Source organism: Taudactylus pleione, unplaced genomic scaffold, assembly GCF_031769625.1.
Source record: "Taudactylus pleione unplaced genomic scaffold, aTauple2 ptg000967l, whole genome shotgun sequence".
Classification (NCBI taxonomy): Eukaryota; Metazoa; Chordata; class Amphibia; order Anura; family Myobatrachidae; genus Taudactylus; species Taudactylus pleione.
In genome coordinates this window covers 6,187,473-6,213,056 of record NW_028285368.1, presented here as the reverse complement: position 1 = coordinate 6,213,056, position 25,584 = coordinate 6,187,473, and the positions used below count along the sequence as shown (strand labels likewise).

The window sequence follows — 25,584 nt, the reverse complement described above, 5'->3', positions numbered from 1 at the left end:
TTATGGCTGTATAAAATTACCTACAGCATCTGGTATTCCCAGGTGGTCTCCCATCCAAGCACTAACCAGGCCCAACACTGCATAGCTTCCAATATCAGATGAGATTGGGCATGTCCAGTGTGGTTTGGCTGTAGGTGCTCAAATACATTAACTTTAGACCTCTTTTACTTCTTAACTCAAGTAAATTCATTGATAAGTTGAAAAAAATTTTTGTAAAATGTAATAGAAATGAATGTTTTGGCTGTATAAAATTACCTACAGCACCTGGTATTCCCAGGTGGTCTCCCATCCAAATACTATCCAGACCCAACAATGCTTAGTTTCCAAGATCAGACGAGATTGGGCACGTCCAGAGTGGTTTGGCTGTAGGTGCTCAAAATACTTAACTTTAGACCTCTATTACTTCTTAACTCAAGTAAATTCATTGTTAAGTTGTAAAAATGAAATGTAAAATGTAATAGAAAAGAATGTTATGGCAGTATAAAATTACCTACAGCTCCTGGTATTCCCAGGTGGTCTCCCATCCAAGTACTAACCAAGCCCAACACTGCATAGCTTCCAAGATCAGACGAGATTGGGCATGTCCAGTGTGGTTTGGCTGTAGGTGCTCAGAAAGTTTAACTTTAGACCTCTATTACTTCTTAACTCAAGTAAATTCATTGATAAGTTGAAAAAATTAAATGTAAAATGTTATAGAAAAGAATTTTATGGCAGCATAAAATTACCTACAGCACCTGGTATTCCCAGGTGGTCTCCCATCCAAGAACTAACCAGGCCCAACACTGCATAGCTTCCAAGATCAGACGAGATTGGGCATGTCCAGTGTGGTTTGGCTGTAGGTGCTCAAAAATTTTAACTTTAGACATCTTTTACTTCTTAACTCAAGTAAATTCATTGATAAGTTTAAAAATGAAATGTAAAATGTAACAGAAAAGAATGTTATGGCAGTATAAAATTACCTAAAGCTCCTGGTATTCCCAGGTGGTCTCCCATCCAAGTACTAACCTGGCCCAACACTGCATAGCTTCCAAGATCAGACGAGCTTGGGCATGTCCAGTGTGGTTTGGTTGTAGGTGCTCAAAAACATTAACTTTAGAACTCTTTTACTTCTTAACTCAAGTAAATTCATTGATAAGTTGAAAAAATTTAATGTAAAATGTAATAGAAAAGAATGTTATGGCTGTATAAAATTACCTACAGCACCTGGTATTCCCAGGTGGTCTCCCATCCAAGTACTAACCAGGCCCAACACTGCATAGCTTCAAAGATCAGACGAGATTGGGCATGTCCAGTGTGGTTTGACTGTAGGTGCTCAAAAAAAATTTACTTTAGCCCTCTTTTACTTCTTAACTCAAGTAAATTCATTGATAAGTTGAAAAAATTAAATGTAAAATGTAATAGAAAAGAATGTTTTGGCTGTATAAAATTACCTACATCACCTGGTATTCCCAGGTGGTTTCCCATCCAAGTACAAACCAGGCCCAACACTGCATAGCTTCCAAGATCAGCCGAGATTGGGCATGTCCAGTGTGGTTTGGCTGTAGGTGCTCAAAAGCATTAAATTTAGACTTCTATTACTTCTTAACTCAAGTAAATTCATTGATAAGTTGAAAAAATTAAATGTAAAATGTAATAGAAAAGAATGTTATGGCTGTATAAAATTACCTACAGCACCTGGTATTCCCAGGTGGTCTCCCATCCAAGTACTAACCAGGCCCAACACTGCATAGCTTCCAAGATCAGATGAGATTGGGCATGTCCAGTGTGGTTTGACTGTAGGTACTCAAAAACATTAACTTTAGACCTCTTTTACTTCTTAACTCAAGTAAATTCATTGCTAAGTTTAAAAATGAAATGTAAAATGTAACCGAAAAGAATGTTATGGCAGCATAAAATTACCTACAGCACCTGGTATTCCCGGGTGGTCTCCCATCCAAGAACTAACCAGGCCCAACACTGCATAGCTTCCAAGATCAGACGAGATTGGGCATGTCCAGTGTGGTTTGGCTGTAGGTACTCAAAAGCATTAAATTTAGACCTCTATTACTTCTTAACTCAAGTAAATTCATTGATAAGTTGAAAAATTAAATGTAAAATGTAATAGAAATGAATGTTATGGCAGTATAAAATTACCTACAGCATCTGGTATTCCCAGGTGGTCTCCCATCCAAGTACTAACCAGGCCCAACACTGCATAGCTTCCAAGATCAGACGAGATTGGGCATGTCCAGTGTGGTTCGGCTGTAGGTGCTCAAAAGCTTTAAATTTAGACCTCTTTTACTTCTTAACTCAAGTAAATTCATTGCTAAGTTTAAAAATGAAATGTAAAATGTAACCGAAAAGAATGTTATGGCAGTATAAAATTACATACAGCTCCTGGTATTCCCAGGTGGTCTCCCATCCAATTACTAACCTGGCCCAACACTGCATAGCTTCCAAGATCAGACGAGATTGGGCAGGTCCAGTGTGGTTTGGCTGTAGGTGCTCAAAAATATTAACTTTAGAACTCTTTTACTTCTTAACTCAAGTAAATTTATTGATAAGTTGAAAAAATTTAATGTAAAATGTAATAGAAAAGAATGTTATGGCTGTATAAAATTACCTACAGCACCTGGTATTCCCAGGTGGTCTCCCATCCAAGTACTAACCAGGCCCAACACTGCATAGTTTCCAAGATCAGACGAGATTGGGCACGTCCAGTGTGGTATGGCTGTAGGTGCTCAAATACATTAACTTTAGACCTCTTTTACTTCTTTACTCAAGTAAATTCATTGATAAGTTGAAAAAATTAAATGTAAAATGTAATAGAAAAGAAAGTTATGGCTGCATAAAAATACCTACAGCACCTGGTATTCCCAGGTGGTCTCCCAACCAAGTAATAACCAGGCCCAACACTGCATAGCTTCCAAGATCAGACGAGATTGGGCATGTCCAGTGTGATTTGGCTGTAGGTGCTCAAAAAACTTAACTTTAGACCTCTATTACTTCTTAACTCAAGTAAATTCATTGATAAGTTGAAAAAATTAAATGTAAAATGTAATAGAAAAGAATGTTATGGCAGCATAAAATTACCTACAGCACCTGGTATTCCCAGGTGGTCTCCCATCCAAGAACTTACCAGGCCCAACACTGCATAGCTTCCAAGATCAGACGAGATTGGACATGTCCAGTGTGGTTTTGCTGTAGGTGCTCAAAACCCTTAACTTTAGACCTCTTTTACTTCTTAACTCAAGTAAATTCATTGATAAGTTGTAAAAATTAAATGTAAAATGTAATAGAAAAGAATGTTGTGGCTGTATAAAATTACCTACAGCACCAGGTATTCCCAGGTGGTTTCCCATCCAAGTACAAACCAGGCCCAACACTGCATAGCTTCCAAGATCAGACGAGATTGGGCATGTCCAGTGTGGTTTGGCTGTAGGTACTCAAAAGCATTAAATTTAGACCTCTATTACTTCTTAACTCAAGTAAATTCATTGATAAGTTGAAAAAATTAAATGTAAAATGTAATAGAAATGAATGTTATGGCAGTATAAAATTACCTACAGCATCTGGTATTCCCAGGTGGTCTCCCATCCAAGTACTAACCAGGCCCACCACTGAATAGCTTCCAAGATCAGACAAGATTGCGCATGTCCAGTGTGGTTTGGCTGTAGGTGCTCAAAAACTTTAACTTTAGACCTCTTTTACTTCTTAACTCAAGTAAATTCATTAATAAGTTTAAAAATGAAATGTAAAATGTAACAGAAAAGAATGTTATGGCAGTATAAAATTACCTACAGCTCCTGGAATTCCCAGGTGGTCTCCCATCCAAGTACTAACCTGGCCCAACACTGCATAGCTTCCACGATCAGACGAGCTTGGGCATGTCCAGTGTGGTATGGCTGTAGGTGCTCAAATACATTAACTTTAGACCTCATTTACTTCTTTACTCAAGTAAATTCATTGATAAGTTGAAAAAATTAAATGTAAAATGTAATAGAAAAGAATGTTATGGCTGTATAAAATTACCTACAGCATCTGGTATTCCAGGTGGTCTCCCATCCAAGCACTAACCAGGCCCAACACTGCATAGCTTCCAATATGAGATGAGATTGGGCATGTCCAGTGTGGTTTGGCTGTAGGTGCTCAAATACATTAACTTTAGACCTCTTTTACTTCTTAACTCAAGTAAATTCATTGATAAGTTGAAAAAATTTTATGTAAAATGTAATAGAAATGAATGTTTTGGCTGTATAAAATTACCTACAGCACCTGGTATTCCCAGGTGGTCTCCTATCCAAATACTAACCAGACCCAACAATGCTTAGTTTCCAAGATCAGACGAGATTGGGCACGTCCAGAGTGGTTTGGCTGTAGGTGCTCAAAATACTTAACTTTAGACCTCTATTACTTCTTAAGTCAAGTAAATTCATTGTTAAGTTGTAAAAATGAAATGTAAAATGTAATAGAAAAGAATGTTATGGCAGTATAAAATTACCTACAGCTCCTGGTATTCCCAGGTGGTCTCCCATCCAAGTACTAACCAAGACCCAACACTGCATAGCTTCCAAGATCAGATGAGATTGGGCATGTCCAGTGTGGTTTGGCTGTAGGTGCTCAGAAACTTTAACTTTAGACCTCTATTACTTCTTAACTCAAGTAAATTCATTGATAAGTTGAAAAAATTAAATGTAAAATGTAATAGAAAAGAATGTTATGGCAGCATAAAATTACCTACAGCACCTGGTATTCCCAGGTGGTCTCCCATCCAAAAACTAACCAGGCCCAACACTGCATAGCTTCCAAGATCAGACGAGATTGGGCATGTCAAGTGTGGTTTGGCTGTAGGTACTCAAAAGCATTAAATTTAGACCTCTATTACTTCTTAACTCAAGCAAATTCATTGATAAGTTGAAAAAATTAAATGTAAAATGTAATAGAATTGAATGTTATGGCAGTATAAAATTACCTACAGCATCTGGTATTCCCAGGTGGTCTCCCATCCAAGTACTAACCAGGCCCAACACTGCATAGCTTCCAAGATCAGACGAGATTGGGCATGTCCAGTGTGGTTTGGCTGTAGGAGCTCAAAAATTTTAACTTTAGACATCTTTTACTTCTTAACTCAAGTAAATTCATTGATAAGTTTAAAAATGAAATGTAAAATGTAACAGAAAAGAATGTTATGGCAGTATAAAATTACCTACAGCTCCTGGTATTCCCAGGTGGTCTCCCATCCAAGTACTAACCTGGCCCAACACTGCATAGCTTCCAAGATCAGACGAGCTTGGGCATGTCCAGTATGGTTTGGTTGTAGGTGCTCAAAAACATTAACTTTAGAACTCTTTTACTTCTTAACTCAAGTAAATTCATTGATAAGTTGAAAAAATTTAATGTAAAATGTAATAGAAAAGAATGTTATGGCTGTATAAAATTACCTACATCACCTGGTATTCCCAGGTGGTTTCCCATCCAAGGACAAACCAGGCCCAACACTGCATAGCTTCCAAGATCAGACGAGATTGGGCATGTCCAGTGTGGTTTGGCTGTAGGTGCTCAAAAGCATTAAATTTAGACCTCTATTACTTCTTAACTCAAGTAAATTCATTGATAAGTTGAAAAAATTAAATGTAAAATGTAATAGAAAAGAATGTTATGGCTGTATAAAATTACCTACAGCACCTGGTATTCCCAGGTGGTCTCCCATCCAAGTACTAACCAGGCCCAACACTGCATAGCTTCCAAGATCAGATGAGATTGGGCATTTCCAGTGTGGTTTGGCTGTAGGTGCTCAAATACATTAACTTTAGACCTCTTTTACTTCTTTACTCAAGTAAATTCATTGATAAGTTGAAAAAATTTTATGTAAAATGTAATAGAAATGAATGTTTTGGCTGTATAAAATTACCTACAGCACCTGGTATTCCCAGGTGGTCTCCCATCCAAATACTAACCAGACCCAACAATGCTTAGTTTCCAAGATCAGACGAGATTGGGCACGTCCAGAGTGGTTTGGCTGTAGGTGCTCAAAATACTTAACTTTAGACCTCTATTACTTCTTAACTCAAGTAAATTCATTGTTAAGTTGTAAAAATGAAATGTAAAATGTAATAGAAAAGAATGTTATGGCAGTATAAAATTACCTACAGCTCCTGGTATTCCCAGGTGGTCTCCCATCCAAGTACTAACCAAGCCCAACACTGCATAGCTTCCAAGATCAGACGAGATTGGGCATGTCCAGTGTGGTTTGGCTGTAGGTGCTCAGAAACCTTAACTTTAGACCTCTATTACTTCTTAACTCAAGTAAATTCATTGATAAGTTGAAAAAATTAAATGTAAAATGTAATAGAAAAGAATGTTATGGCAGCATAAAATTACCTACAGCACCTGGTATTCCCAGGTGGTCTCCCATCCAAGAACTAACCAGGCCCAACACTGCATAGCTTCCAAGATCAGACGAGATTGGGCATGTCCAGTGTGGTTTGGCTGTAGGTACTCAAAAGCATTAAATTTAGACCTCTATTACTTCTTAACTCAAGTAAATTCATTGATAAGTTGAAAAAATTAAATGTAAAATGTAATAGAAATGAATGTTATGGCAGTATAAAATTACCTACAGCATCTGGTATTCCCAGGTGGTCTCCCATCCAAGTACTAACCAGGCCCAACACTGCATAGCTTCCAAGATCAGACGAGATTGGGCATGTCCAGTGTGGTTTGGCTGTAGGTGCTCAAAAACATTAACTTTAGTCCTCTTTTACTTCTTAACTCAAGTAAATTCATTGATAAGTTTAAAAATGAAATGTAAAATGTAATAGAAAAGAATGTTATGGCAGTTTAAAATTACCAACAGCACCTGGTATTCCCAGGTGGTCTCCCATCCAAGTACTAACCAGGCCCAACACTGCATAGCTTCCAAGATCAGACGAGATTGGGCATGTCCAGTGTGGTTTGGCTGTAGGTGCTCAAAAGCTTTAAATTTAGACCTCTTTTACTTCTTAACTCAAGTAAATTCATTGATAAGTTGAAAAAATTAAATGTAAAATGTAATAGAAAAGAATGTTGTGGCTGTATAAAATTACCTACAGCACCAGGTATTCCCAGGTGGTTTCCCATCCAAGTACAAACCAGGCCCAACACTGCATAGCTTCCAAGATCAGACGAGATTGGGCATGTCCAGTGTGATTTGGCTGTAGGTGCTCAAGAAACTTAACTTTAGACCTCTATTACTTCTTAACTCAAGTAAATTCATTGATAAGTTGAAAAAATTAAATGTAAAATGTAATAGAAAAGAATGTTATGGCAGTATAAAATTACCTACAGCACCTGGTATTCCCAGGTGGTCTCCCATCCACGTAATAACCATGCCCAACACTGCACAGCTTCCAAGATCACTGGACATTGGCCTTGTCCAGTGTGGTTTTGCTGTAGGTGCCCAAAAACATTAACTTTAGACCTCTTTTACTTCTTAACTCAAGTAAATTCATTGATAAGTTGAAAAAATTAAATGTAAAATGTAATAGAAAAGAATGTTATGGCTGTATAAAATTACCTACAGCATCTGGTATTCCCAGGTGGTCTCCCATCCAAGCACTAACCAGGCCCAACACTGCATAGCTTCCAATATCAGATGAGATTGGGCATGTCCAGTGTGGTTTGGCTGTAGGTGCTCAAATACATTAACTTTAGACCTCTTTTACTTCTTAACTCAAGTAAATTCATTGATAAGTTGAAAATTTTTTTTGTAAAATGTAATAGAAATGAATGTTTTGGCTGTATAAAATTACCTACAGCACCTGGTATTCCCAGGTGGTCTCCCATCCAAATACTAACCAGACCCATCAATGCTTAGTTTCCAAGATCAGACGAGATTGGGCACGTCCAGAGTGGTTTGGCTGTAAGTGCTCAAAATACTTAACTTTAGACCTCTATTACTTCTTAACTCAAGTAAATTCATTGTTAAGTTGTAAAAATGAAATGTAAAATGTAATAGAAAAGAATGTTATGGCTGTATAAAATTACCTACAGCTCCTGGTATTCCCAGGTGGTCTCCCATCCAAGTACTAACCAAGCCCAACACTGCATAGCTTCCAAGATCAGACGAGATTGGGCATGTCCAGTGTGGTTTGGCTGTAGGTGCTCAGAAAGTTTAACTTTAGACCTCTATTACTTCTTAACTCAAGTAAATTCATTGATAAGTTGAAAAAATTAAATGTAAAATGTAATAGAAAAGAATTTTATGGCAGCATAAAATTACCTACAGCACCTGGTATTCCCAGGTGGTCTCCCATCCAAGAACTAACCAGGCCCAACACTGCATAGCTTCCAAGATCAGACGAGATTGGGCATGTCCAGTGTGGTTTGGCTGTAGGTGCTCAAAAATTTTAACTTTAGACATCTTTTACTTCTTAACTCAAGTAAATTCATTGATAAGTTTAAAAATGAAATGTAAAATGTAACAGAAAAGAATGTTATGGCAGTATAAAATTACCTAAAGCTCCTGGTATTCCCAGGTGGTCTCCCATCCAAGTACTAACCTGGCCCAACACTGCATAGCTTCCAAGATCAGACGAGCTTGGGCATGTCCAGTGTGGTTTGGTTGTAGGTGCTCAAAAACATTAACTTTAGAACTCTTTTACTTCTTAACTCAAGTAAATTCATTGATAAGTTGAAAAAATTTAATGTAAAATGTAATAGAAAAGAATGTTATGGCTGTATAAAATTACCTACAGCACCTGGTATTCCCAGGTGGTCTCCCATCCAAGAACTAACCAGGCCCAACACTGCATAGCTTCAAAGATCAGACGAGATTGGGCATGTCCAGTGTGGTTTGACTGTAGGTGCTCAAAAAAAATTTACTTTAGCCCTCTTTTACTTCTTAACTCAAGTAAATTCATTGATAAGTTGAAAAAATTAAATGTAAAATGTAATAGAAAAGAATGTTTTGGCTGTATAAAATTACCTACATCACCTGGTATTCCCAGGTGGTTTCCCATCCAAGTACAAACCAGGCCCAACACTGCATAGCTTCCAAGATCAGCCGAGATTGGGCATGTCCAGTGTGGTTTGGCTGTAGGTGCTCAAAAGCATTAAATTTAGACTTCTATTACTTCTTAACTCAAGTAAATTCATTGATAAGTTGAAAAAATTAAATGTAAAATGTAATAGAAAAGAATGTTATGGCTGTATAAAATTACCTACAGCACCTGGTATTCCCAGGTGGTCTCCCATCCAAGTACTAACCAGGCCCAACACTGCATAGCTTCCAAGATCAGATGAGATTGGGCATGTCCAGTGTGGTTTGACTGTAGGTACTCAAAAACATTAACTTTAGACCTCTTTTACTTCTTAACTCAAGTAAATTCATTGCTAAGTTTAAAAATGAAATGTAAAATGTAACCGAAAAGAATGTTATGGCAGCATAAAATTACCTACAGCACCTGGTATTCCCGGGTGGTCTCCCATCCAAGAACTAACCAGGCCCAACACTGCATAGCTTCCAAGATCAGACGAGATTGGGCACGTCCAGTGTGGTTTGGCTGTAGGTACTCAAAAGCATTAAATTTAGACCTCTATTACTTCTTAACTCAAGTAAATTCATTGATAAGTTGAAAAATTAAATGTAAAATGTAATAGAAATGAATGTTATGGCAGTATAAAATTACCTACAGCATCTGGTATTCCCAGGTGGTCTCCCATCCAAGTACTAACCAGGCCCAACACTGCATAGCTTCCAAGATCAGACGAGATTGGGCATGTCCAGTGTGGTTCGGCTGTAGGTGCTCAAAAGCTTTAAATTTAGACCTCTTTTACTTCTTAACTCAAGTAAATTCATTGCTAAGTTTAAAAATGAAATGTAAAATGTAACCGAAAAGAATGTTATGGCAGTATAAAATTACATACAGCTCCTGGTATTCCCAGGTGGTCTCCCATCCAATTACTAACCTGGCCCAACACTGCATAGCTTCCAAGATGAGACGAGATTGGGCAGGTCCAGTGTGGTTTGGCTGTAGGTGCTCAAAAATATTAACTTTAGAACTCTTTTACTTCTTAACTCAAGTAAATTTATTGATAAGTTGAAAAAATTTAATGTAAAATGTAATAGAAAAGAATGTTATGGCTGTATAAAATTACCTACAGCACCTGGTATTCCCAGGTGGTCTCCCATCCAAGTACTAACCAGGCCCAACACTGCATAGTTTCCAAGATCAGACGAGATTGGGCACGTCCAGTGTGGTATGGCTGTAGGTGCTCAAATACATTAACTTTAGACCTCTTTTACTTCTTTACTCAAGTAAATTCATTGATAAGTTGAAAAAATTAAATGTAAAATGTAATAGAAAAGAAAGTTATGGCTGCATAAAAATACCTACAGCACCTGGTATTCCCAGGTGGTCTCCCAACCAAGTACTAACCAGGCCCAACACTGCATAGCTTCCAAGATCAGACGAGATTGGGCATGTCCAGTGTGATTTGGCTGTAGGTGCTCAAAAAACTTAACTTTAGACCTCTATTACTTCTTAACTCAAGTAAATTCATTGATAAGTTGAAAAAATTAAATGTAAAATGTAATAGAAAAGAATGTTATGGCAGCATAAAATTACCTACAGCACCTGGTATTCCCAGGTGGTCTCCCATCCAAGAACTTACCAGGCCCAACACTGCATAGCTTCCAAGATCAGACGAGATTGGACATGTCCAGTGTGGTTTTGCTGTAGGTGCTCAAAACCCTTAACTTTAGACCTCTTTTACTTCTTAACTCAAGTAAATTCATTGATAAGTTGTAAAAATTAAATGTAAAATGTAATAGAAAAGAATGTTGTGGCTGTATAAAATTACCTACAGCACCAGGTATTCCCAGGTGGTTTCCCATCCAAGTACAAACCAGGCCCAACACTGCATAGCTTCCAAGATCAGACGAGATTGGGCATGTCCAGTGTGGTTTGGCTGTAGGTACTCAAAAGCATTAAATTTAGACCTCTATTACTTCTTAACTCAAGTAAATTCATTGATAAGTTGAAAAAATTAAATGTAAAATGTAATAGAAATGAATGTTATGGCAGTATAAAATTACCTACAGCATCTGGTATTCCCAGGTGGTCTCCCATCCAAGTACTAACCAGGCCCACCACTGAATAGCTTCCAAGATCAGACAAGATTGCGCATGTCCAGTGTGGTTTGGCTGTAGGTGCTCAAAAACTTTAACTTTAGACCTCTTTTACTTCTTAACTCAAGTAAATTCATTAATAAGTTTAAAAATGAAATGTAAAATGTAACAGAAAAGAATGTTATGGCAGTATAAAATTACCTACAGCTCCTGGAATTCCCAGGTGGTCTCCCATCCAAGTACTAACCTGGCCCAACACTGCATAGCTTCCACGATCAGACGAGCTTGGGCATGTCTAGTGTGGTATGTCTGTAGGTGCTCAAATACATTAACTTTAGACCTCATTTACTTCTTTACTCAAGTAAATTCATTGATAAGTTGAAAAAATTAAATGTAAAATGTAATAGAATAGAATGTTATGGCTGTATAAAATTACCTACAGCATCTGGTATTCCAGGTGGTCTCCCATCCAAGCACTAACCAGGCCCAACACTGCATAGCTTCCAATATGAGATGAGATTGGGCATGTCCAGTGTGGTTTGGCTGTAGGTGCTCAAATACATTAACTTTAGACCTCTTTTACTTCTTAACTCAAGTAAATTCATTGATAAGTTGAAAAAATTTTATGTAAAATGTAATAGAAATGAATGTTTTGGCTGTATAAAATTACCTACAGCACCTGGTATTCCCAGGTGGTCTCCCATCCAAATACTAACCAGACCCAACAATGCTTAGTTTCCAAGATCAGACGAGATTGGGCACGTCCAGAGTGGTTTGGCTGTAGGTGCTCAAAATACTTAACTTTAGACCTCTATTACTTCTTAACTCAAGTAAATTCATTGTTAAGTTGTAAAAATGAAATGTAAAATGTAATAGAAAAGAATGTTATGGCAGTATAAAATTACCTACAGCTCCTGGTATTCCCAGGTGGTCTCCCATCCAAGTACTAACCAAGCCCAACACTGCATAGCTTCCAAGATCAGATGAGATTGGGCATGTCCAGTGTGGTTTGGCTGTAGGTGCTCAGAAACTTTAACTTTAGACCTCTATTACTTCTTAACTCAAGTAAATTCATTGATAAGTTGAAAAAATTAAATGTAAAATGTAATAGAAAAGAATGTTATGGCAGCATAAAATTACCTACAGCACCTGGTATTCCCAGGTGGTCTCCCATCCCAAAACTAACCAGGCCCAACACTGCATAGCTTCCAAGATCAGACGAGATTGGGCATGTCAAGTGTGGTTTGGCTGTAGGTACTCAAAAGCATTAAATTTAGACCTCTATTACTTCTTAACTCAAGTAAATTCATTGATAAGTTGAAAAAATTAAATGTAAAATGTAATAGAATTGAATGTTATGGCAGTATAAAATTACCTACAGCATCTGGTATTCCCAGGTGGTCTCCCATCCAAGTACTAACCAGGCCCAACACTGCATAGCTTCCAAGATCAGACGAGATTGGGCATGTCCAGTGTGGTTTGGCTGTAGGAGCTCAAAAATTTTAACTTTAGACATCTTTTACTTCTTAACTCAAGTAAATTCATTGATAAGTTTAAAAATGAAATGTAAAATGTAACAGAAAAGAATGTTATGGCAGTATAAAATTACCTACAGCTCCTGGTATTCCCAGGTGGTCTCCCATCCAAGTACTAACCTGGCCCAACACTGCATAGCTTCCAAGATCAGACGAGCTTGGGCATGTCCAGTATGGTTTGGTTGTAGGTGCTCAAAAACATTAACTTTAGAACTCTTTTACTTCTTAACTCAAGTAAATTCATTGATAAGTTGAAAAAATTTAATGTAAAATGTAATAGAAAAGAATGTTATGGCTGTATAAAATTACCTACATCACCTGGTATTCCCAGGTGGTTTCCCATCCAAGGACAAACCAGGCCCAACACTGCATAGCTTCCAAGATCAGACGAGATTGGGCATGTCCAGTGTGGTTTGGCTGTAGGTGCTCAAAAGCATTAAATTTAGACCTCTATTACTTCTTAACTCAAGTAAATTCATTGATAAGTTGAAAAAATTAAATGTAAAATGTAATAGAAAAGAATGTTATGGCTGTATAAAATTACCTACAGCACCTGGTATTCCCAGGTGGTCTCCCATCCAAGTACTAACCAGGCCCAACACTGCATAGCTTCCAATATGAGATGAGATTGGGCATGTCCAGTGTGGTTTGGCTGTAGGTGCTCAAATACATTAACTTTAGACCTCTTTTACTTCTTAACTCAAGTAAATTCATTGATAAGTTGAAAAAATTTTATGTAAAATGTAATAGAAATGAATGTTTTGGCTGTATAAAATTACCTACAGCACCTGGTATTCCCAGGTGGTCTCCTATCCAAATACTAACCAGACCCAACAATGCTTAGTTTCCAAGATCAGACGAGATTGGGCACGTCCAGAGTGGTTTGGCTGTAGGTGCTCAAAATACTTAACTTTAGACCTCTATTACTTCTTAAGTCAAGTAAATTCATTGTTAAGTTGTAAAAATGAAATGTAAAATGTAATAGAAAAGAATGTTATGGCAGTATAAAATTACCTACAGCTCCTGGTATTCCCAGGTGGTCTCCCATCCAAGTACTAACCAAGCCCAACACTGCATAGCTTCCAAGATCAGATGAGATTGGGCATGTCCAGTGTGGTTTGGCTGTAGGTGCTCAGAAACTTTAACTTTAGACCTCTATTACTTCTTAACTCAAGTAAATTCATTGATAAGTTGAAAAAATTAAATGTAAAATGTAATAGAAAAGAATGTTATGGCAGCATAAAATTACCTACAGCACCTGGTATTCCCAGGTGGTCTCCCATCCAAAAACTAACCAGGCCCAACACTGCATAGCTTCCAAGATCAGACGAGATTGGGCATGTCAAGTGTGGTTTGGCTGTAGGTACTCAAAAGCATTAAATTTAGACCTCTATTACTTCTTAACTCAAGTAAATTCATTGATAAGTTGAAAAAATTAAATGTAAAATGTAATAGAATTGAATGTTATGGCAGTATAAAATTACCTACAGCACCTGGTATTCCCAGGTGGTCTCCCATCCAAGTACTAACCAGGCCCAACACTGCATAGCTTCCAAGATCAGACGAGATTGGGCATGTCCAGTGTGGTTTGGCTGTAGGAGCTCAAAAATTTTAACTTTAGACATCTTTTACTTCTTAACTCAAGTAAATTCATTGATAAGTTGAAAAAATTTAATGTAAAATGTAATAGAAAAGAATGTTATGGCTGTATAAAATTACCTACATCACCTGGTATTCCCAGGTGGTTTCCCATCCAAGGACAAACCAGGCCCAACACTGCATAGCTTCCAAGATCAGACGAGATTGGGCATGTCCAGTGTGGTTTGGCTGTAGGTGCTCAAAAGCATTAAATTTAGACCTCTATTACTTCTTAACTCAAGTAAATTCATTGATAAGTTGAAAAAATTAAATGTAAAATGTAATAGAAAAGAATGTTATGGCTGTATAAAATTACCTACAGCACCTGGTATTCCCAGGTGGTCTCCCATCCAAGTACTAACCAGGCCCAACACTGCATAGCTTCCAAGATCAGATGAGATTGGGCATTTCCAGTGTGGTTTGGCTGTAGGTGCTCAAATACATTAACTTTAGACCTCTTTTACTTCTTTACTCAAGTAAATTCATTGATAAGTTGAAAAAATTTTATGTAAAATGTAATAGAAATGAATGTTTTGGCTGTATAAAATTACCTACAGCACCTGGTATTCCCAGGTGGTCTCCCATCCAAATACTAACCAGACCCAACAATGCTTAGTTTCCAAGATCAGACGAGATTGGGCACGTCCAGAGTGGTTTGGCTGTAGGTGCTCAAAATACTTAACTTTAGACCTCTATTACTTCTTAACTCAAGTAAATTCATTGTTAAGTTGTAAAAATGAAATGTAAAATGTAATAGAAAAGAATGTTATGGCAGTATAAAATTACCTACAGCTCCTGGTATTCCCAGGTGGTCTCCCATCCAAGTACTAACCAAGCCCAACACTGCATAGCTTCCAAGATCAGACGAGATTGGGCATGTCCAGTGTGGTTTGGCTGTAGGTGCTCAGAAACCTTAACTTTAGACCTCTATTACTTCTTAACTCAAGTAAATTCATTGATAAGTTGAAAAAATTAAATGTAAAATGTAATAGAAAAGAATGTTATGGCAGCATAAAATTACCTACAGCACCTGGTATTCCCAGGTGGTCTCCCATCCAAGAACTAACCAGGCCCAACACTGCATAGCTTCCAAGATCAGACGAGATTGGGCATGTCCAGTGTGGTTTGGCTGTAGGTACTCAAAAGCATTAAATTTAGACCTCTATTACTTCTTAACTCAAGTAAATTCATTGATAAGTTGAAAAAATTAAATGTAAAATGTAATAGAAATGAATGTTATGGCAGTATAAAATTACCTACAGCATCTGGTATTCCCAGGTGGTCTCCCATCCAAGTACTAACCAGGCCCAACACTGCATAGCTTCCAAGATCAGACGAGATTGGGCATGTCCAGTGTGGTTTGGCTGTAGGTACTCAAAAACATTAACTTTAGTCCTCTTTTACTTCTTAACTCAAGTAAATTCATTGATAAGTTTAAAAATGAAATGTAAAATGTAATAGAAAAGAATGTTATGGCAGTTTAAAATTACCAACAGCACCTGGTATTCCCAGGTGGTCTCCCATCCAAGTACTAACCAGGCCCAACACTGCATAGCTTCCAAGATCAGACGAGATTGGGCATGTCCAGTGTGGTTTGGCTGTAGGTGCTCAAAAGCTTTAAATTTAGACCTCTTTTACTTCTTAACTCAAGTAAATTCATTGATAAGTTGAAAAAATTAAATGTAAAATGTAATAGAAAAGAATGTTGTGGCTGTATAAAATTACCTACAGCACCAGGTATTCCCAGGTGGTTTCCCATCCAAGTACAAACCAGGCCCAACACTGCATAGCTTCCAAGATCAGACGAGATTGGGCATGTCCAGTGTGATTTGGCTGTAGGTGCTCAAGAAACTTAACTTTAGACCTCTATTACTTCTTAACTCAAGTAAATTCATTGATAAGTTGAAAAAATTAAATGTAAAATGTAATAGAAAAGAATGTTATGGCAGTATAAAATTACCTACAGCACCTGGTATTCCCAGGTGGTCTCCCATCCACGTAATAACCATGCCCAACACTGCACAGCTTCCAAGATCACTGGACATTGGCCTTGTCCAGTGTGGTTTTGCTGTAGGTGCCCAAAAACATTAACTTTAGACCTCTTTTACTTCTTAACTCAAGTAAATTCATTGATAAGTTGAAAAAATTAAATGTAAAATGTAATAGAAAAGAATGTTATGGCTGTATAAAATTACCTACAGCATCTGGTATTCCCAGGTGGTCTCCCATCCAAGCACTAACCAGGCCCAACACTGCATAGCTTCCAATATCAGATGAGATTGGGCATGTCCAGTGTGGTTTGGCTGTAGGTGCTCAAATACATTAACTTTAGACCTCTTTTACTTCTTAACTCAAGTAAATTCATTGATAAGTTGAAAAATTTTTTTGTAAAATGTAATAGAAATGAATGTTTTGGCTGTATAAAATTACCTACAGCACCTGGTATTCCCAGGTGGTCTCCCATCCAAATACTAACCAGACCCAACAATGCTTAGTTTCCAAGATCAGACGAGATTGGGCACATCCAGAGTGGTTTGGCTGTAAGTGCTCAAAATACTTAACTTTAGACCTCTATTACTTCTTAACTCAAGTAAATTCATTGTTAAGTTGTAAAAATGAAATGTAAAATGTAATAGAAAAGAATGTTATGGCAGTATAAAATTACCTACAGCTCCTGGTATTCCCAGGTGGTCTCCCATCCAAGTACTAACCAAGCCCAACACTGCATAGCTTCCAAGATCAGACGAGATTGGGCATGTCCAGTGTGGTTTGGCTGTAGGTGCTCAGAAAGTTTAACTTTAGACCTCTATTACTTCTTAACTCAAGTAAATTCATTGATAAGTTGAAAAAATTAAATGTAAAATGTAATAGAAAAGAATTTTATGGCAGCATAAAATTACCTACAGCACCTGGTATTCCCAGGTGGTCTCCCATCCAAGAACTAACCAGGCCCAACACTGCATAGCTTCCAAGATCAGACGAGATTGGGCATGTCCAGTGTGGTTTGGCTGTAGGTGCTCAAAAATTTTAACTTTAGACATCTTTTACTTCTTAACTCAAGTAAATTCATTGATAAGTTTAAAAATGAAATGTAAAATGTAACAGAAAAGAATGTTATGGCAGTATAAAATTACCTAAAGCTCCTGGTATTCCCAGGTGGTCTCCCATCCAAGTACTAACCTGGCCCAACACTGCATAGCTTCCAAGATCAGACGAGCTTGGGCATGTCCAGTGTGGTTTGGTTGTAGGTGCTCAAAAACATTAACTTTAGAACTCTTTTACTTCTTAACTCAAGTAAATTCATTGATAAGTTGAAAAAATTTAATGTAAAATGTAATAGAAAAGAATGTTATGGCTGTATAAAATTACCTACAGCACCTGGTATTCCCAGGTGGTCTCCCATCCAAGAACTAACCAGGCCCAACACTGCATAGCTTCAAAGATCAGACGAGATTGGGCATGTCCAGTGTGGTTTGACTGTAGGTGCTCAAAAAAAATTTACTTTAGCCCTCTTTTACTTCTTAACTCAAGTAAATTCATTGATAAGTTGAAAAAATTAAATGTAAAATGTAATAGAAAAGAATGTTTTGGCTGTATAAAATTACCTACATCACCTGGTATTCCCAGGTGGTTTCCCATCCAAGTACAAACCAGGCCCAACACTGCATAGCTTCCAAGATCAGCCGAGATTGGGCATGTCCAGTGTGGTTTGGCTGTAGGTGCTCAAAAGCATTAAATTTAGACTTCTATTACTTCTTAACTCAAGTAAATTCATTGATAAGTTGAAAAAATTAAATGTAAAATGTAATAGAAAAGAATGTTATGGCTGTATAAAATTACCTACAGCACCTGGTATTCCCAGGTGGTCTCCCATCCAAGTACTAACCAGGCCCAACACTGCATAGCTTCCAAGATCAGATGAGATTGGGCATGTCCAGTGTGGTTTGACTGTAGGTACTCAAAAACATTAACTTTAGACCTCTTTTACTTCTTAACTCAAGTAAATTCATTGCTAAGTTTAAAAATGAAATGTAAAATGTAACCGAAAAGAATGTTATGGCAGCATAAAATTACCTACAGCACCTGGTATTCCCGGGTGGTCTCCCATCCAAGAACTAACCAGGCCCAACACTGCATAGCTTCCAAGATCAGACGAGATTGGGCATGTCCAGTGTGGTTTGGCTGTAGGTACTCAAAAGCATTAAATTTAGACCTCTATTACTTCTTAACTCAAGTAAATTCATTGATAAGTTGAAAAATTAAATGTAAAATGTAATAGAAATGAATGTTATGGCAGTATAAAATTACCTACAGCATCTGGTATTCCCAGGTGGTCTCCCATCCAAGTACTAACCAGGCCCAACACTGCATAGCTTCCAAGATCAGACGAGATTGGGCATGTCCAGTGTGGTTCGGCTGTAGGTGCTCAAAAGCTTTAAATTTAGACCTCTTTTACTTCTTAACTCAAGTAAATTCATTGCTAAGTTTAAAAATGAAATGTAAAATGTAACCGAAAAGAATGTTATGGCAGTATAAAATTACATACAGCTCCTGGTATTCCCAGGTGGTCTCCCATCCAATTACTAACCTGGCCCAACACTGCATAGCTTCCAAGATCAGACGAGATTGGGCAGGTCCAGTGTGGTTTGGCTGTAGGTGCTCAAAAATATTAACTTTAGAACTCTTTTACTTCTTAACTCAAGTAAATTTATTGATAAGTTGAAAAAATTTAATGTAAAATGTAATAGAAAAGAATGTTATGGCTGTATAAAATTACCTACAGCACCTGGTATTCCCAGGTGGTCTCCCATCCAAGTACTAACCAGGCCCAACACTGCATAGTTTCAAGATCAGACGAGATTGGGCACGTCCAGTGTGGTATGGCTGTAGGTGCTCAAATACATTAACTTTAGACCTCTTTTACTTCTTTACTCAAGTAAATTCATTGATAAGTTGAAAAAATTAAATGTAAAATGTAATAGAAAAGAAAGTTATGGCTGCATAAAAATACCTACAGCACCTGGTATTCCCAGGTGGTCTCCCAACCAAGTACTAACCAGGCCCAACACTGCATAGCTTCCAAGATCAGACGAGATTGGGCATGTCCAGTGTGATTTGGCTGTAGGTGCTCAAAAAACTTAACTTTAGACCTCTATTACTTCTTAACTCAAGTAAATTCATTGATAAGTTGAAAAAATTAAATGTAAAATGTAATAGAAAAGAATGTTATGGCAGCATAAAATTACCTACAGCACCTGGTATTCCCAGGTGGTCTCCCATCCAAGAACTTACCAGGCCCAACACTGCATAGCTTCCAAGATCAGACGAGATTGGACATGTCCAGTGTGGTTTTGCTGTAGGTGCTCAAAACCCTTAACTTTAGACCTCTTTTACTTCTTAACTCAAGTAAATTCATTGATAAGTTGTAAAAATTAAATGTAAAATGTAATAGAAAAGAATGTTGTGGCTGTATAAAATTACCTACAGCACCAGGTATTCCCAGGTGGTTTCCCATCCAAGTACAAACCAGGCCCAACACTGCATAGCTTCCAAGATCAGACGAGATTGGGCATGTCCAGTGTGGTTTGTCTGTAGGTACTCAAAAGCATTAAATTTAGACCTCTATTACTTCTTAACTCAAGTAAATTCATTGATAAGTTGAAAAAATTAAATGTAAAATGTAATAGAAATGAATGTTATGGCAGTATAAAATTACCTACAGCATCTGGTATTCCCAGGTGGTCTCCCATCCAAGTACTAACCAGGCCCACCACTGAATAGCTTCCAAGATCAGACAAGATTGCGCATGTCCAGTGTGGTTTGGCTGTAGGTGCTCAAAAACTTTAACTTTAGACCTCTTTTACTTCTTAACTCAAGTAAATTCATTAATAAGTTTAAAAATGAAATGTAAAATGTAACAGAAAAGAATGTTATGGCAGTATAAAATTACCTACAGCTCCTGGAATTCCCAGGTGGTCTCCCATCCAAGTACTAACCTGGCCCAACACTGCATAGCTTCCACGATCAGACGAGCTTGGGCATGTCCAGTGTGGTATGTCTGTAGGTGCTCAAATACATTAACTTTAGACCTCATTTACTTCTTTACTCAAGTAAATTCATTGATAAGTTGAAAAAATTAAATGTAAAATGTAATAGAAAAGAATGTTATGGCTGTATAAAATTACCTACAGCATCTGGTATTCCAGGTGGTCTCCCATCCAAGCACTAACCAGGCCCAACACTGCATAGCTTCCAATATGAGATGAGATTGGGCATGTCCAGTGTGGTTTGGCTGTAGGTGCTCAAATACATTAACTTTAGACCTCTTTTACTTCTTAACTCAAGTAAATTCATTGATAAGTTGAAAAAATTTTATGTAAAATGTAATAGAAATGAATGTTTTGGCTGTATAAAATTACCTACAGCACCTGGTATTCCCAGGTGGTCTCCCATCCAAATACTAACCAGACCCAACAATGCTTAGTTTCCAAGATCAGACGAGATTGGGCACGTCCAGAGTGGTTTGGCTGTAGGTGCTCAAAATACTTAACTTTAGACCTCTATTACTTCTTAACTCAAGTAAATTCATTGTTAAGTTGTAAAAATGAAATGTAAAATGTAATAGAAAAGAATGTTATGGCAGTATAAAATTACCTACAGCTCCTGGTATTCCCAGGTGGTCTCCCATCCAAGTACTAACCAAGCCCAACACTGCATAGCTTCCAAGATCAGATGAGATTGGGCATGTCCAGTGTGGTTTGGCTGTAGGTGCTCAGAAACTTTAACTTTAGACCTCTATTACTTCTTAACTCAAGTAAATTCATTGATAAGTTGAAAAAATTAAATGTAAAATGTAATAGAAAAGAATGTTATGGCAGCATAAAATTACCTACAGCACCTGGTATTCCCAGGTGGTCTCCCATCCCAAAACTAACCAGGCCCAACACTGCATAGCTTCCAAGATCAGACGAGATTGGGCATGTCAAGTGTGGTTTGGCTGTAGGTACTCAAAAGCATTAAATTTAGACCTCTATTACTTCTTAACTCAAGTAAATTCATTGATAAGTTGAAAAAATTAAATGTAAAATGTAATAGAATTGAATGTTATGGCAGTATAAAATTACCTACAGCATCTGGTATTCCCAGGTGGTCTCCCATCCAAGTACTAACCAGGCCCAACACTGCATAGCTTCCAAGATCAGACGAGATTGGGCATGTCCAGTGTGGTTTGGCTGTAGGAGCTCAAAAATTTTAACTTTAGACATCTTTTACTTCTTAACTCAAGTAAATTCATTGATAAGTTTAAAAATGAAATGTAAAATGTAACAGAAAAGAATGTTATGGCAGTATAAAATTACCTACAGCTCCTGGTATTCCCAGGTGGTCTCCCATCCAAGTACTAACCTGGCCCAACACTGCATAGCTTCCAAGATCAGACGAGCTTGGGCATGTCCAGTATGGTTTGGTTGTAGGTGCTCAAAAACATTAACTTTAGAACTCTTTTACTTCTTAACTCAAGTAAATTCATTGATAAGTTGAAAAAATTTAATGTAAAATGTAATAGAAAAGAATGTTATGGCTGTATAAAATTACCTACATCACCTGGTATTCCCAGGTGGTTTCCCATCCAAGGACAAACCAGGCCCAACACTGCATAGCTTCCAAGATCAGACGAGATTGGGCATGTCCAGTGTGGTTTGGCTGTAGGTGCTCAAAAGCATTAAATTTAGACCTCTATTACTTCTTAACTCAAGTAAATTCATTGATAAGTTGAAAAAATTAAATGTAAAATGTAATAGAAAAGAATGTTATGGCTGTATAAAATTACCTACAGCACCTGGTATTCCCAGGTGGTCTCCCATCCAAGTACTAACCAGGCCCAACACTGCATAGCTTCCAAGATCAGATGAGATTGGGCATTTCCAGTGTGGTTTGGCTGTAGGTGCTCAAATACATTAACTTTAGACCTCTTTTACTTCTTTACTCAAGTAAATTCATTGATAAGTTGAAAAAATTTTATGTAAAATGTAATAGAAATGAATGTTTTGGCTGTATAAAATTACCTACAGCACCTGGTATTCCCAGGTGGTCTCCCATCCAAATACTAACCAGACCCAACAATGCTTAGTTTCCAAGATCAGACGAGATTGGGCACGTCCAGAGTGGTTTGGCTGTAGGTGCTCAAAATACTTAACTTTAGACCTCTATTACTTCTTAACTCAAGTAAATTCATTGTTAAGTTGTAAAAATGAAATGTAAAATGTAATAGAAAAGAATGTTATGGCAGTATAAAATTACCTACAGCTCTTGGTATTCCCAGGTGGTCTCCCATCCAAGTACTAACCAAGCCCAACACTGCATAGCTTCCAAGATCAGACGAGATTGGGCATGTCCAGTGTGGTTTGGCTGTAGGTGCTCAGAAACCTTAACTTTAGACCTCTATTACTTCTTAACTCAAGTAAATTCATTGATAAGTTGAAAAAATTAAATGTAAAATGTAATAGAAAAGAATGTTATGGCAGCATAAAATTACCTACAGCACCTGGTATTCCCAGGTGGTCTCCCATCCAAGAACTAACCAGGCCCAACACTGCATAGCTTCCAAGATCAGACGAGATTGGGCATGTCCAGTGTGGTTTGGCTGTAGGTACTCAAATGCATTAAATTTAGACCTCTATTACTTCTTAACTCAAGTAAATTCATTGATAAGTTGAAAAAATTAAATGTAAAATGTAATAGAAATGAATGTTATGGCAGTATAAAATTACCTACAGCATCTGGTATTCCCAGGTGGTCTCCCATCCAAGTACTAACCAGGCCCAACACTGCATAGCTTCCAAGATCAGACGAGATTGGGCATGTCCAGTGTGGTTTGGCTGTAGGTGCTCAAAAACATTAACTTTAGTCCTCTTTTACTTCTTAACTCAAGTAAATTCATTGATAAGTTTAAAAATGAAATGTAAAATGTAATAGAAAAGAATGTTATGGCAGTTTAAAATTACCAACAGCACCTGGTATTCCCAGGTGGTCTCCCATCCAAGTACTAACCAGGCCCAACACTGCATAGCTTCCAAGATCAGACGAGATTGGGCATGTCCAGTGTGGTTTGGCTGTAGGTGCTCAAAAGCTTTAAATTTAGACCTCTTTTACTTCTTAACTCAAGTAAATTCATTGCTAAGTTTAAAAATGAAATGTAAAATGTAACCGAAAAGAATGTTATGGCAGTATAAAATTACATACAGCTCCTGGTATTCCCAGGTGGCCTCCCATCCAATTACTAACCTGGCCCAACACTGCATAGCTTCCAAGATCAGACGAGATTGGGCAGGTCCAGTGTGGTTTGGCTGTAGGTGCTCAAAAATATTAACTTTAGAACTCTTTTACTTCTTAACTCAAGTAAATTCATTGATAAGTTGAAAAAATTTAATGTAAAATGTAATAGAAAAGAATGTTATGGCTGTATAAAATTACCTACAGCACCTGGTATTCCCAGGTGGTCTCCCATCCAAGTACTAACCAGGCCCAACACTGCATAGTTTCCAAGATCAGACGAGATTGGGCACGTCCAGTGTGGTATGGCTGTAGGTGCTCAAATACATTAACTTTAGACCTCTTTTACTTCTTTACTCAAGTAAATTCATTGATAAGTTGAAAAAATTAAATGTAAAATGTAATAGAAAAGAAAGTTATGGCTGCATAAAAATACCAACAGCACCTGGTATTCCCAGGTGGTCTCCCAACCAAGTACTAACCAGACCCAACACTGCATAGCTTCCAAGATCAGACGAGATTGGGCATGTCCAGTGTGATTTGGCTGTAGGTGCTCAAAAAACTTAACTTTAGACCTCTATTACTTCTTAACTCAAGTAAATTCATTGATAAGTTGAAAAAATTAAAAGTAAAATGTAATAGAAAAGAATGGTATGGCAGCATAAAATTACCTACAGCACCTGGTATTCCCAGGTGGTCTCCCATCCAAGAACTTACCAGGCCCAACACTGCATAGCTTCCAAGATCAGATGAGATTGGACATGTCCAGTGTGGTTTTGCTGTAGGTGCTCAAAACCCTTAACTTTAGACCTCTTTTACTTCTTAACTCAAGTAAATTCATTGATAAGTTGAAAAAATTAAATGTAAAATGTAATAGAAAAGAATGTTGTGGCTGTATAAAATTACCTACAGCACCAGGTATTCCCAGGTGGTTTCCCATCCAGGTACAAACCAGGCCCAACACTGCATAGTTTCCAAGATCAGACGAGATTGGGCATGTCCAGTGTGATTTGGCTGTAGGTGCTCAAGAAACTTAACTTTAGACCTCTATTACTTCTTAACTCAAGTAAATTCATTGATAAGTTGAAAAAATTAAATGTAAAATGTAATAGAAAAGAATGTTATGGCAGCATAAAATTACCTACAGCACCTGGTATTCCCAGGTGGTCTCCCATCCAAGAACTTACCAGGCCCAACACTGCATAGCTTCCAAGATCAGATGAGATTGGACATGTCCAGTGTGGTTTTGCTGTAGGTGCTCAAAACCCTTAACTTTAGACCTCTTTTACTTCTTAACTCAAGTAAATTCATTGATAAGTTGAAAAAATTAAATGTAAAATGTAATAGAAAAGAATGTTATGGCAGCATAAAATTACCTACAGCACCAGGTATTCCCAGGTGGTTTCCCATCCAAGTACAAACCAGGCCCAACACTGCATAGCTTCCAAGATCAGATGAGATTGGGCATGTCCAGTGTGATTTGGCTGTAGGTGCTCAAGAAACTTAACTTTAGACCTCTATTACTTCTTAACTCAAGTAAATTCATTGATAAGTCGAAAAAATTTAATGTAAAATGTAATAGAAAAGAATGTTATGGCAGCATAAAATTACCTACAGCACCTGGTATTCCCAGGTGGTCTCCCATCCAAGAACTTACCAGGCCCAACACTGCATAGCTTCCAAGATCAGATGAGATTGGACATGTCCAGTGTGGTTTTGCTGTAGGTGCTCAAAACCCTTAACTTTAGACCTCTTTTACTTCTTAACTCAAGTAAATTCATTGATAAGTTGAAAAAATTAAATGTAAAATGTAATAGAAAAGAATGTTGTGGCTGTATAAAATTACCTACAGCACCAGGTATTCCCAGGTGGTTTCCCATCCAAGTACAAACCAGGCCCAACACTGCATAGCTTCCAAGATCAGATGAGATTGGGCATGTCCAGTGTGATTTGGCTGTAGGTGCTCAAGAAACTTAACTTTAGACCTCTATTACTTCTTAACTCAAGTAAATTCATTGATAAGTCGAAAAAATTTAATGTAAAATGTAATAG

The 25,584-nt window shown here is 37.5% G+C and overlaps 9 non-coding genes and 95 pseudogenes across 9 annotated transcripts; all 104 read right to left on the bottom strand.

The window, feature by feature from the left end:
* Positions 1–17: 17 nt before the first annotated feature.
* On the bottom strand, positions 18–136 carry LOC148457864 (5S ribosomal RNA; annotated as a pseudogene).
* Positions 137–252: 116 nt separating this feature from the next.
* LOC148457863 (5S ribosomal RNA) lies at positions 253–371 on the bottom strand (annotated as a pseudogene).
* Positions 372–487: 116 nt separating this feature from the next.
* LOC148457862 (5S ribosomal RNA) lies at positions 488–606 on the bottom strand (annotated as a pseudogene).
* A 116-nt stretch (positions 607–722) lies between these two features.
* On the bottom strand, positions 723–841 carry LOC148457861 (5S ribosomal RNA; annotated as a pseudogene).
* Positions 842–956: 115 nt separating this feature from the next.
* Positions 957–1,075, bottom strand: LOC148457860 (5S ribosomal RNA; annotated as a pseudogene).
* A 116-nt stretch (positions 1,076–1,191) lies between these two features.
* LOC148457859 (5S ribosomal RNA) lies at positions 1,192–1,310 on the bottom strand (annotated as a pseudogene).
* A 117-nt stretch (positions 1,311–1,427) lies between these two features.
* LOC148457858 (5S ribosomal RNA) lies at positions 1,428–1,546 on the bottom strand (annotated as a pseudogene).
* Positions 1,547–1,662: 116 nt separating this feature from the next.
* LOC148457857 (5S ribosomal RNA) lies at positions 1,663–1,781 on the bottom strand. The gene has a single exon (XR_015873376.1). It is a non-coding gene; the product is annotated as a 5S ribosomal RNA (ribosomal RNA).
* Positions 1,782–1,896: 115 nt separating this feature from the next.
* Positions 1,897–2,015, bottom strand: LOC148457856 (5S ribosomal RNA; annotated as a pseudogene).
* Positions 2,016–2,130: 115 nt separating this feature from the next.
* LOC148457855 (5S ribosomal RNA) lies at positions 2,131–2,249 on the bottom strand (annotated as a pseudogene).
* A 115-nt stretch (positions 2,250–2,364) lies between these two features.
* LOC148457854 (5S ribosomal RNA) lies at positions 2,365–2,483 on the bottom strand (annotated as a pseudogene).
* A 116-nt stretch (positions 2,484–2,599) lies between these two features.
* LOC148457853 (5S ribosomal RNA) lies at positions 2,600–2,718 on the bottom strand. The gene has a single exon (XR_015874217.1). It is a non-coding gene; the product is annotated as a 5S ribosomal RNA (ribosomal RNA).
* A 116-nt stretch (positions 2,719–2,834) lies between these two features.
* On the bottom strand, positions 2,835–2,953 carry LOC148457852 (5S ribosomal RNA; annotated as a pseudogene).
* A 116-nt stretch (positions 2,954–3,069) lies between these two features.
* Positions 3,070–3,188, bottom strand: LOC148457851 (5S ribosomal RNA; annotated as a pseudogene).
* Positions 3,189–3,304: 116 nt separating this feature from the next.
* LOC148457850 (5S ribosomal RNA) lies at positions 3,305–3,423 on the bottom strand (annotated as a pseudogene).
* Positions 3,424–3,539: 116 nt separating this feature from the next.
* LOC148457849 (5S ribosomal RNA) lies at positions 3,540–3,658 on the bottom strand (annotated as a pseudogene).
* A 115-nt stretch (positions 3,659–3,773) lies between these two features.
* LOC148457848 (5S ribosomal RNA) lies at positions 3,774–3,892 on the bottom strand (annotated as a pseudogene).
* A 350-nt stretch (positions 3,893–4,242) lies between these two features.
* LOC148457847 (5S ribosomal RNA) lies at positions 4,243–4,361 on the bottom strand (annotated as a pseudogene).
* Positions 4,362–4,477: 116 nt separating this feature from the next.
* Positions 4,478–4,597, bottom strand: LOC148457846 (5S ribosomal RNA; annotated as a pseudogene).
* A 116-nt stretch (positions 4,598–4,713) lies between these two features.
* Positions 4,714–4,832, bottom strand: LOC148457845 (5S ribosomal RNA; annotated as a pseudogene).
* A 116-nt stretch (positions 4,833–4,948) lies between these two features.
* Positions 4,949–5,067, bottom strand: LOC148457844 (5S ribosomal RNA; annotated as a pseudogene).
* A 115-nt stretch (positions 5,068–5,182) lies between these two features.
* On the bottom strand, positions 5,183–5,301 carry LOC148457843 (5S ribosomal RNA; annotated as a pseudogene).
* Positions 5,302–5,417: 116 nt separating this feature from the next.
* On the bottom strand, positions 5,418–5,536 carry LOC148457842 (5S ribosomal RNA; annotated as a pseudogene).
* A 116-nt stretch (positions 5,537–5,652) lies between these two features.
* On the bottom strand, positions 5,653–5,771 carry LOC148457841 (5S ribosomal RNA). Its single transcript, XR_015873705.1, has one exon. It is a non-coding gene; the product is annotated as a 5S ribosomal RNA (ribosomal RNA).
* Positions 5,772–5,887: 116 nt separating this feature from the next.
* On the bottom strand, positions 5,888–6,006 carry LOC148457840 (5S ribosomal RNA; annotated as a pseudogene).
* Positions 6,007–6,122: 116 nt separating this feature from the next.
* LOC148457839 (5S ribosomal RNA) lies at positions 6,123–6,241 on the bottom strand (annotated as a pseudogene).
* A 116-nt stretch (positions 6,242–6,357) lies between these two features.
* On the bottom strand, positions 6,358–6,476 carry LOC148457838 (5S ribosomal RNA; annotated as a pseudogene).
* Positions 6,477–6,592: 116 nt separating this feature from the next.
* LOC148457837 (5S ribosomal RNA) lies at positions 6,593–6,711 on the bottom strand (annotated as a pseudogene).
* Positions 6,712–6,826: 115 nt separating this feature from the next.
* LOC148457836 (5S ribosomal RNA) lies at positions 6,827–6,945 on the bottom strand (annotated as a pseudogene).
* A 116-nt stretch (positions 6,946–7,061) lies between these two features.
* Positions 7,062–7,180, bottom strand: LOC148457835 (5S ribosomal RNA; annotated as a pseudogene).
* Positions 7,181–7,531: 351 nt separating this feature from the next.
* On the bottom strand, positions 7,532–7,650 carry LOC148457834 (5S ribosomal RNA; annotated as a pseudogene).
* Positions 7,651–7,766: 116 nt separating this feature from the next.
* LOC148457833 (5S ribosomal RNA) lies at positions 7,767–7,885 on the bottom strand (annotated as a pseudogene).
* A 116-nt stretch (positions 7,886–8,001) lies between these two features.
* LOC148457832 (5S ribosomal RNA) lies at positions 8,002–8,120 on the bottom strand (annotated as a pseudogene).
* A 116-nt stretch (positions 8,121–8,236) lies between these two features.
* Positions 8,237–8,355, bottom strand: LOC148457831 (5S ribosomal RNA; annotated as a pseudogene).
* Positions 8,356–8,470: 115 nt separating this feature from the next.
* Positions 8,471–8,589, bottom strand: LOC148457830 (5S ribosomal RNA; annotated as a pseudogene).
* Positions 8,590–8,705: 116 nt separating this feature from the next.
* LOC148457829 (5S ribosomal RNA) lies at positions 8,706–8,824 on the bottom strand (annotated as a pseudogene).
* Positions 8,825–8,941: 117 nt separating this feature from the next.
* LOC148457828 (5S ribosomal RNA) lies at positions 8,942–9,060 on the bottom strand (annotated as a pseudogene).
* Positions 9,061–9,176: 116 nt separating this feature from the next.
* LOC148457827 (5S ribosomal RNA) lies at positions 9,177–9,295 on the bottom strand. The gene has a single exon (XR_015873375.1). It is a non-coding gene; the product is annotated as a 5S ribosomal RNA (ribosomal RNA).
* Positions 9,296–9,410: 115 nt separating this feature from the next.
* LOC148457826 (5S ribosomal RNA) lies at positions 9,411–9,529 on the bottom strand (annotated as a pseudogene).
* Positions 9,530–9,644: 115 nt separating this feature from the next.
* LOC148457825 (5S ribosomal RNA) lies at positions 9,645–9,763 on the bottom strand (annotated as a pseudogene).
* A 115-nt stretch (positions 9,764–9,878) lies between these two features.
* On the bottom strand, positions 9,879–9,997 carry LOC148457824 (5S ribosomal RNA; annotated as a pseudogene).
* A 116-nt stretch (positions 9,998–10,113) lies between these two features.
* LOC148457823 (5S ribosomal RNA) lies at positions 10,114–10,232 on the bottom strand. The gene has a single exon (XR_015874206.1). It is a non-coding gene; the product is annotated as a 5S ribosomal RNA (ribosomal RNA).
* Positions 10,233–10,348: 116 nt separating this feature from the next.
* LOC148457822 (5S ribosomal RNA) lies at positions 10,349–10,467 on the bottom strand (annotated as a pseudogene).
* Positions 10,468–10,583: 116 nt separating this feature from the next.
* On the bottom strand, positions 10,584–10,702 carry LOC148457821 (5S ribosomal RNA; annotated as a pseudogene).
* A 116-nt stretch (positions 10,703–10,818) lies between these two features.
* On the bottom strand, positions 10,819–10,937 carry LOC148457820 (5S ribosomal RNA; annotated as a pseudogene).
* Positions 10,938–11,053: 116 nt separating this feature from the next.
* Positions 11,054–11,172, bottom strand: LOC148457819 (5S ribosomal RNA; annotated as a pseudogene).
* A 115-nt stretch (positions 11,173–11,287) lies between these two features.
* On the bottom strand, positions 11,288–11,406 carry LOC148457818 (5S ribosomal RNA; annotated as a pseudogene).
* Positions 11,407–11,756: 350 nt separating this feature from the next.
* LOC148457817 (5S ribosomal RNA) lies at positions 11,757–11,875 on the bottom strand (annotated as a pseudogene).
* Positions 11,876–11,991: 116 nt separating this feature from the next.
* On the bottom strand, positions 11,992–12,110 carry LOC148457816 (5S ribosomal RNA; annotated as a pseudogene).
* A 116-nt stretch (positions 12,111–12,226) lies between these two features.
* LOC148457815 (5S ribosomal RNA) lies at positions 12,227–12,345 on the bottom strand (annotated as a pseudogene).
* A 116-nt stretch (positions 12,346–12,461) lies between these two features.
* LOC148457814 (5S ribosomal RNA) lies at positions 12,462–12,580 on the bottom strand (annotated as a pseudogene).
* A 115-nt stretch (positions 12,581–12,695) lies between these two features.
* Positions 12,696–12,814, bottom strand: LOC148457813 (5S ribosomal RNA; annotated as a pseudogene).
* A 116-nt stretch (positions 12,815–12,930) lies between these two features.
* LOC148457812 (5S ribosomal RNA) lies at positions 12,931–13,049 on the bottom strand (annotated as a pseudogene).
* Positions 13,050–13,165: 116 nt separating this feature from the next.
* On the bottom strand, positions 13,166–13,284 carry LOC148457811 (5S ribosomal RNA; annotated as a pseudogene).
* Positions 13,285–13,400: 116 nt separating this feature from the next.
* LOC148457810 (5S ribosomal RNA) lies at positions 13,401–13,519 on the bottom strand (annotated as a pseudogene).
* Positions 13,520–13,635: 116 nt separating this feature from the next.
* Positions 13,636–13,754, bottom strand: LOC148457809 (5S ribosomal RNA; annotated as a pseudogene).
* Positions 13,755–13,870: 116 nt separating this feature from the next.
* On the bottom strand, positions 13,871–13,989 carry LOC148457808 (5S ribosomal RNA; annotated as a pseudogene).
* A 116-nt stretch (positions 13,990–14,105) lies between these two features.
* Positions 14,106–14,224, bottom strand: LOC148457807 (5S ribosomal RNA; annotated as a pseudogene).
* Positions 14,225–14,340: 116 nt separating this feature from the next.
* LOC148457806 (5S ribosomal RNA) lies at positions 14,341–14,459 on the bottom strand (annotated as a pseudogene).
* Positions 14,460–14,575: 116 nt separating this feature from the next.
* On the bottom strand, positions 14,576–14,694 carry LOC148457805 (5S ribosomal RNA). The gene has a single exon (XR_015873694.1). It is a non-coding gene; the product is annotated as a 5S ribosomal RNA (ribosomal RNA).
* A 116-nt stretch (positions 14,695–14,810) lies between these two features.
* On the bottom strand, positions 14,811–14,929 carry LOC148457804 (5S ribosomal RNA; annotated as a pseudogene).
* A 116-nt stretch (positions 14,930–15,045) lies between these two features.
* LOC148457803 (5S ribosomal RNA) lies at positions 15,046–15,164 on the bottom strand (annotated as a pseudogene).
* Positions 15,165–15,280: 116 nt separating this feature from the next.
* Positions 15,281–15,399, bottom strand: LOC148457802 (5S ribosomal RNA; annotated as a pseudogene).
* Positions 15,400–15,515: 116 nt separating this feature from the next.
* On the bottom strand, positions 15,516–15,634 carry LOC148457801 (5S ribosomal RNA; annotated as a pseudogene).
* A 115-nt stretch (positions 15,635–15,749) lies between these two features.
* Positions 15,750–15,868, bottom strand: LOC148457800 (5S ribosomal RNA; annotated as a pseudogene).
* Positions 15,869–15,984: 116 nt separating this feature from the next.
* LOC148457799 (5S ribosomal RNA) lies at positions 15,985–16,103 on the bottom strand (annotated as a pseudogene).
* Positions 16,104–16,454: 351 nt separating this feature from the next.
* LOC148457798 (5S ribosomal RNA) lies at positions 16,455–16,573 on the bottom strand (annotated as a pseudogene).
* A 116-nt stretch (positions 16,574–16,689) lies between these two features.
* On the bottom strand, positions 16,690–16,808 carry LOC148457797 (5S ribosomal RNA; annotated as a pseudogene).
* Positions 16,809–16,924: 116 nt separating this feature from the next.
* On the bottom strand, positions 16,925–17,043 carry LOC148457796 (5S ribosomal RNA; annotated as a pseudogene).
* Positions 17,044–17,159: 116 nt separating this feature from the next.
* On the bottom strand, positions 17,160–17,278 carry LOC148457795 (5S ribosomal RNA; annotated as a pseudogene).
* Positions 17,279–17,393: 115 nt separating this feature from the next.
* LOC148457794 (5S ribosomal RNA) lies at positions 17,394–17,512 on the bottom strand (annotated as a pseudogene).
* Positions 17,513–17,628: 116 nt separating this feature from the next.
* On the bottom strand, positions 17,629–17,747 carry LOC148457793 (5S ribosomal RNA; annotated as a pseudogene).
* A 117-nt stretch (positions 17,748–17,864) lies between these two features.
* On the bottom strand, positions 17,865–17,983 carry LOC148457792 (5S ribosomal RNA; annotated as a pseudogene).
* A 116-nt stretch (positions 17,984–18,099) lies between these two features.
* Positions 18,100–18,218, bottom strand: LOC148457791 (5S ribosomal RNA). The gene has a single exon (XR_015873374.1). It is a non-coding gene; the product is annotated as a 5S ribosomal RNA (ribosomal RNA).
* A 115-nt stretch (positions 18,219–18,333) lies between these two features.
* On the bottom strand, positions 18,334–18,452 carry LOC148457790 (5S ribosomal RNA; annotated as a pseudogene).
* Positions 18,453–18,567: 115 nt separating this feature from the next.
* Positions 18,568–18,686, bottom strand: LOC148457789 (5S ribosomal RNA; annotated as a pseudogene).
* Positions 18,687–18,801: 115 nt separating this feature from the next.
* LOC148457788 (5S ribosomal RNA) lies at positions 18,802–18,920 on the bottom strand (annotated as a pseudogene).
* Positions 18,921–19,036: 116 nt separating this feature from the next.
* Positions 19,037–19,154, bottom strand: LOC148457787 (5S ribosomal RNA; annotated as a pseudogene).
* A 116-nt stretch (positions 19,155–19,270) lies between these two features.
* On the bottom strand, positions 19,271–19,389 carry LOC148457786 (5S ribosomal RNA; annotated as a pseudogene).
* A 116-nt stretch (positions 19,390–19,505) lies between these two features.
* LOC148457785 (5S ribosomal RNA) lies at positions 19,506–19,624 on the bottom strand (annotated as a pseudogene).
* A 116-nt stretch (positions 19,625–19,740) lies between these two features.
* On the bottom strand, positions 19,741–19,859 carry LOC148457784 (5S ribosomal RNA; annotated as a pseudogene).
* Positions 19,860–19,975: 116 nt separating this feature from the next.
* On the bottom strand, positions 19,976–20,094 carry LOC148457783 (5S ribosomal RNA; annotated as a pseudogene).
* Positions 20,095–20,209: 115 nt separating this feature from the next.
* LOC148457782 (5S ribosomal RNA) lies at positions 20,210–20,328 on the bottom strand (annotated as a pseudogene).
* Positions 20,329–20,678: 350 nt separating this feature from the next.
* On the bottom strand, positions 20,679–20,797 carry LOC148457781 (5S ribosomal RNA; annotated as a pseudogene).
* A 116-nt stretch (positions 20,798–20,913) lies between these two features.
* On the bottom strand, positions 20,914–21,032 carry LOC148457780 (5S ribosomal RNA; annotated as a pseudogene).
* A 116-nt stretch (positions 21,033–21,148) lies between these two features.
* LOC148457779 (5S ribosomal RNA) lies at positions 21,149–21,267 on the bottom strand (annotated as a pseudogene).
* Positions 21,268–21,383: 116 nt separating this feature from the next.
* On the bottom strand, positions 21,384–21,502 carry LOC148457778 (5S ribosomal RNA; annotated as a pseudogene).
* A 115-nt stretch (positions 21,503–21,617) lies between these two features.
* On the bottom strand, positions 21,618–21,736 carry LOC148457777 (5S ribosomal RNA; annotated as a pseudogene).
* Positions 21,737–21,852: 116 nt separating this feature from the next.
* Positions 21,853–21,971, bottom strand: LOC148457776 (5S ribosomal RNA; annotated as a pseudogene).
* A 116-nt stretch (positions 21,972–22,087) lies between these two features.
* Positions 22,088–22,206, bottom strand: LOC148457775 (5S ribosomal RNA). The gene has a single exon (XR_015873682.1). It is a non-coding gene; the product is annotated as a 5S ribosomal RNA (ribosomal RNA).
* Positions 22,207–22,322: 116 nt separating this feature from the next.
* On the bottom strand, positions 22,323–22,441 carry LOC148457774 (5S ribosomal RNA; annotated as a pseudogene).
* Positions 22,442–22,557: 116 nt separating this feature from the next.
* Positions 22,558–22,676, bottom strand: LOC148457773 (5S ribosomal RNA; annotated as a pseudogene).
* A 116-nt stretch (positions 22,677–22,792) lies between these two features.
* LOC148457772 (5S ribosomal RNA) lies at positions 22,793–22,911 on the bottom strand (annotated as a pseudogene).
* A 116-nt stretch (positions 22,912–23,027) lies between these two features.
* On the bottom strand, positions 23,028–23,146 carry LOC148457771 (5S ribosomal RNA; annotated as a pseudogene).
* A 115-nt stretch (positions 23,147–23,261) lies between these two features.
* Positions 23,262–23,380, bottom strand: LOC148457770 (5S ribosomal RNA; annotated as a pseudogene).
* A 115-nt stretch (positions 23,381–23,495) lies between these two features.
* LOC148457769 (5S ribosomal RNA) lies at positions 23,496–23,614 on the bottom strand (annotated as a pseudogene).
* A 116-nt stretch (positions 23,615–23,730) lies between these two features.
* LOC148457768 (5S ribosomal RNA) lies at positions 23,731–23,849 on the bottom strand. The gene has a single exon (XR_015874195.1). It is a non-coding gene; the product is annotated as a 5S ribosomal RNA (ribosomal RNA).
* Positions 23,850–23,965: 116 nt separating this feature from the next.
* LOC148457767 (5S ribosomal RNA) lies at positions 23,966–24,084 on the bottom strand (annotated as a pseudogene).
* A 116-nt stretch (positions 24,085–24,200) lies between these two features.
* Positions 24,201–24,319, bottom strand: LOC148457766 (5S ribosomal RNA; annotated as a pseudogene).
* A 116-nt stretch (positions 24,320–24,435) lies between these two features.
* On the bottom strand, positions 24,436–24,554 carry LOC148457765 (5S ribosomal RNA; annotated as a pseudogene).
* Positions 24,555–24,670: 116 nt separating this feature from the next.
* LOC148457764 (5S ribosomal RNA) lies at positions 24,671–24,789 on the bottom strand (annotated as a pseudogene).
* A 116-nt stretch (positions 24,790–24,905) lies between these two features.
* On the bottom strand, positions 24,906–25,024 carry LOC148457763 (5S ribosomal RNA; annotated as a pseudogene).
* Positions 25,025–25,140: 116 nt separating this feature from the next.
* Positions 25,141–25,259, bottom strand: LOC148457762 (5S ribosomal RNA; annotated as a pseudogene).
* Positions 25,260–25,375: 116 nt separating this feature from the next.
* LOC148457761 (5S ribosomal RNA) lies at positions 25,376–25,494 on the bottom strand (annotated as a pseudogene).
* Positions 25,495–25,584: the final 90 nt, after the last annotated feature.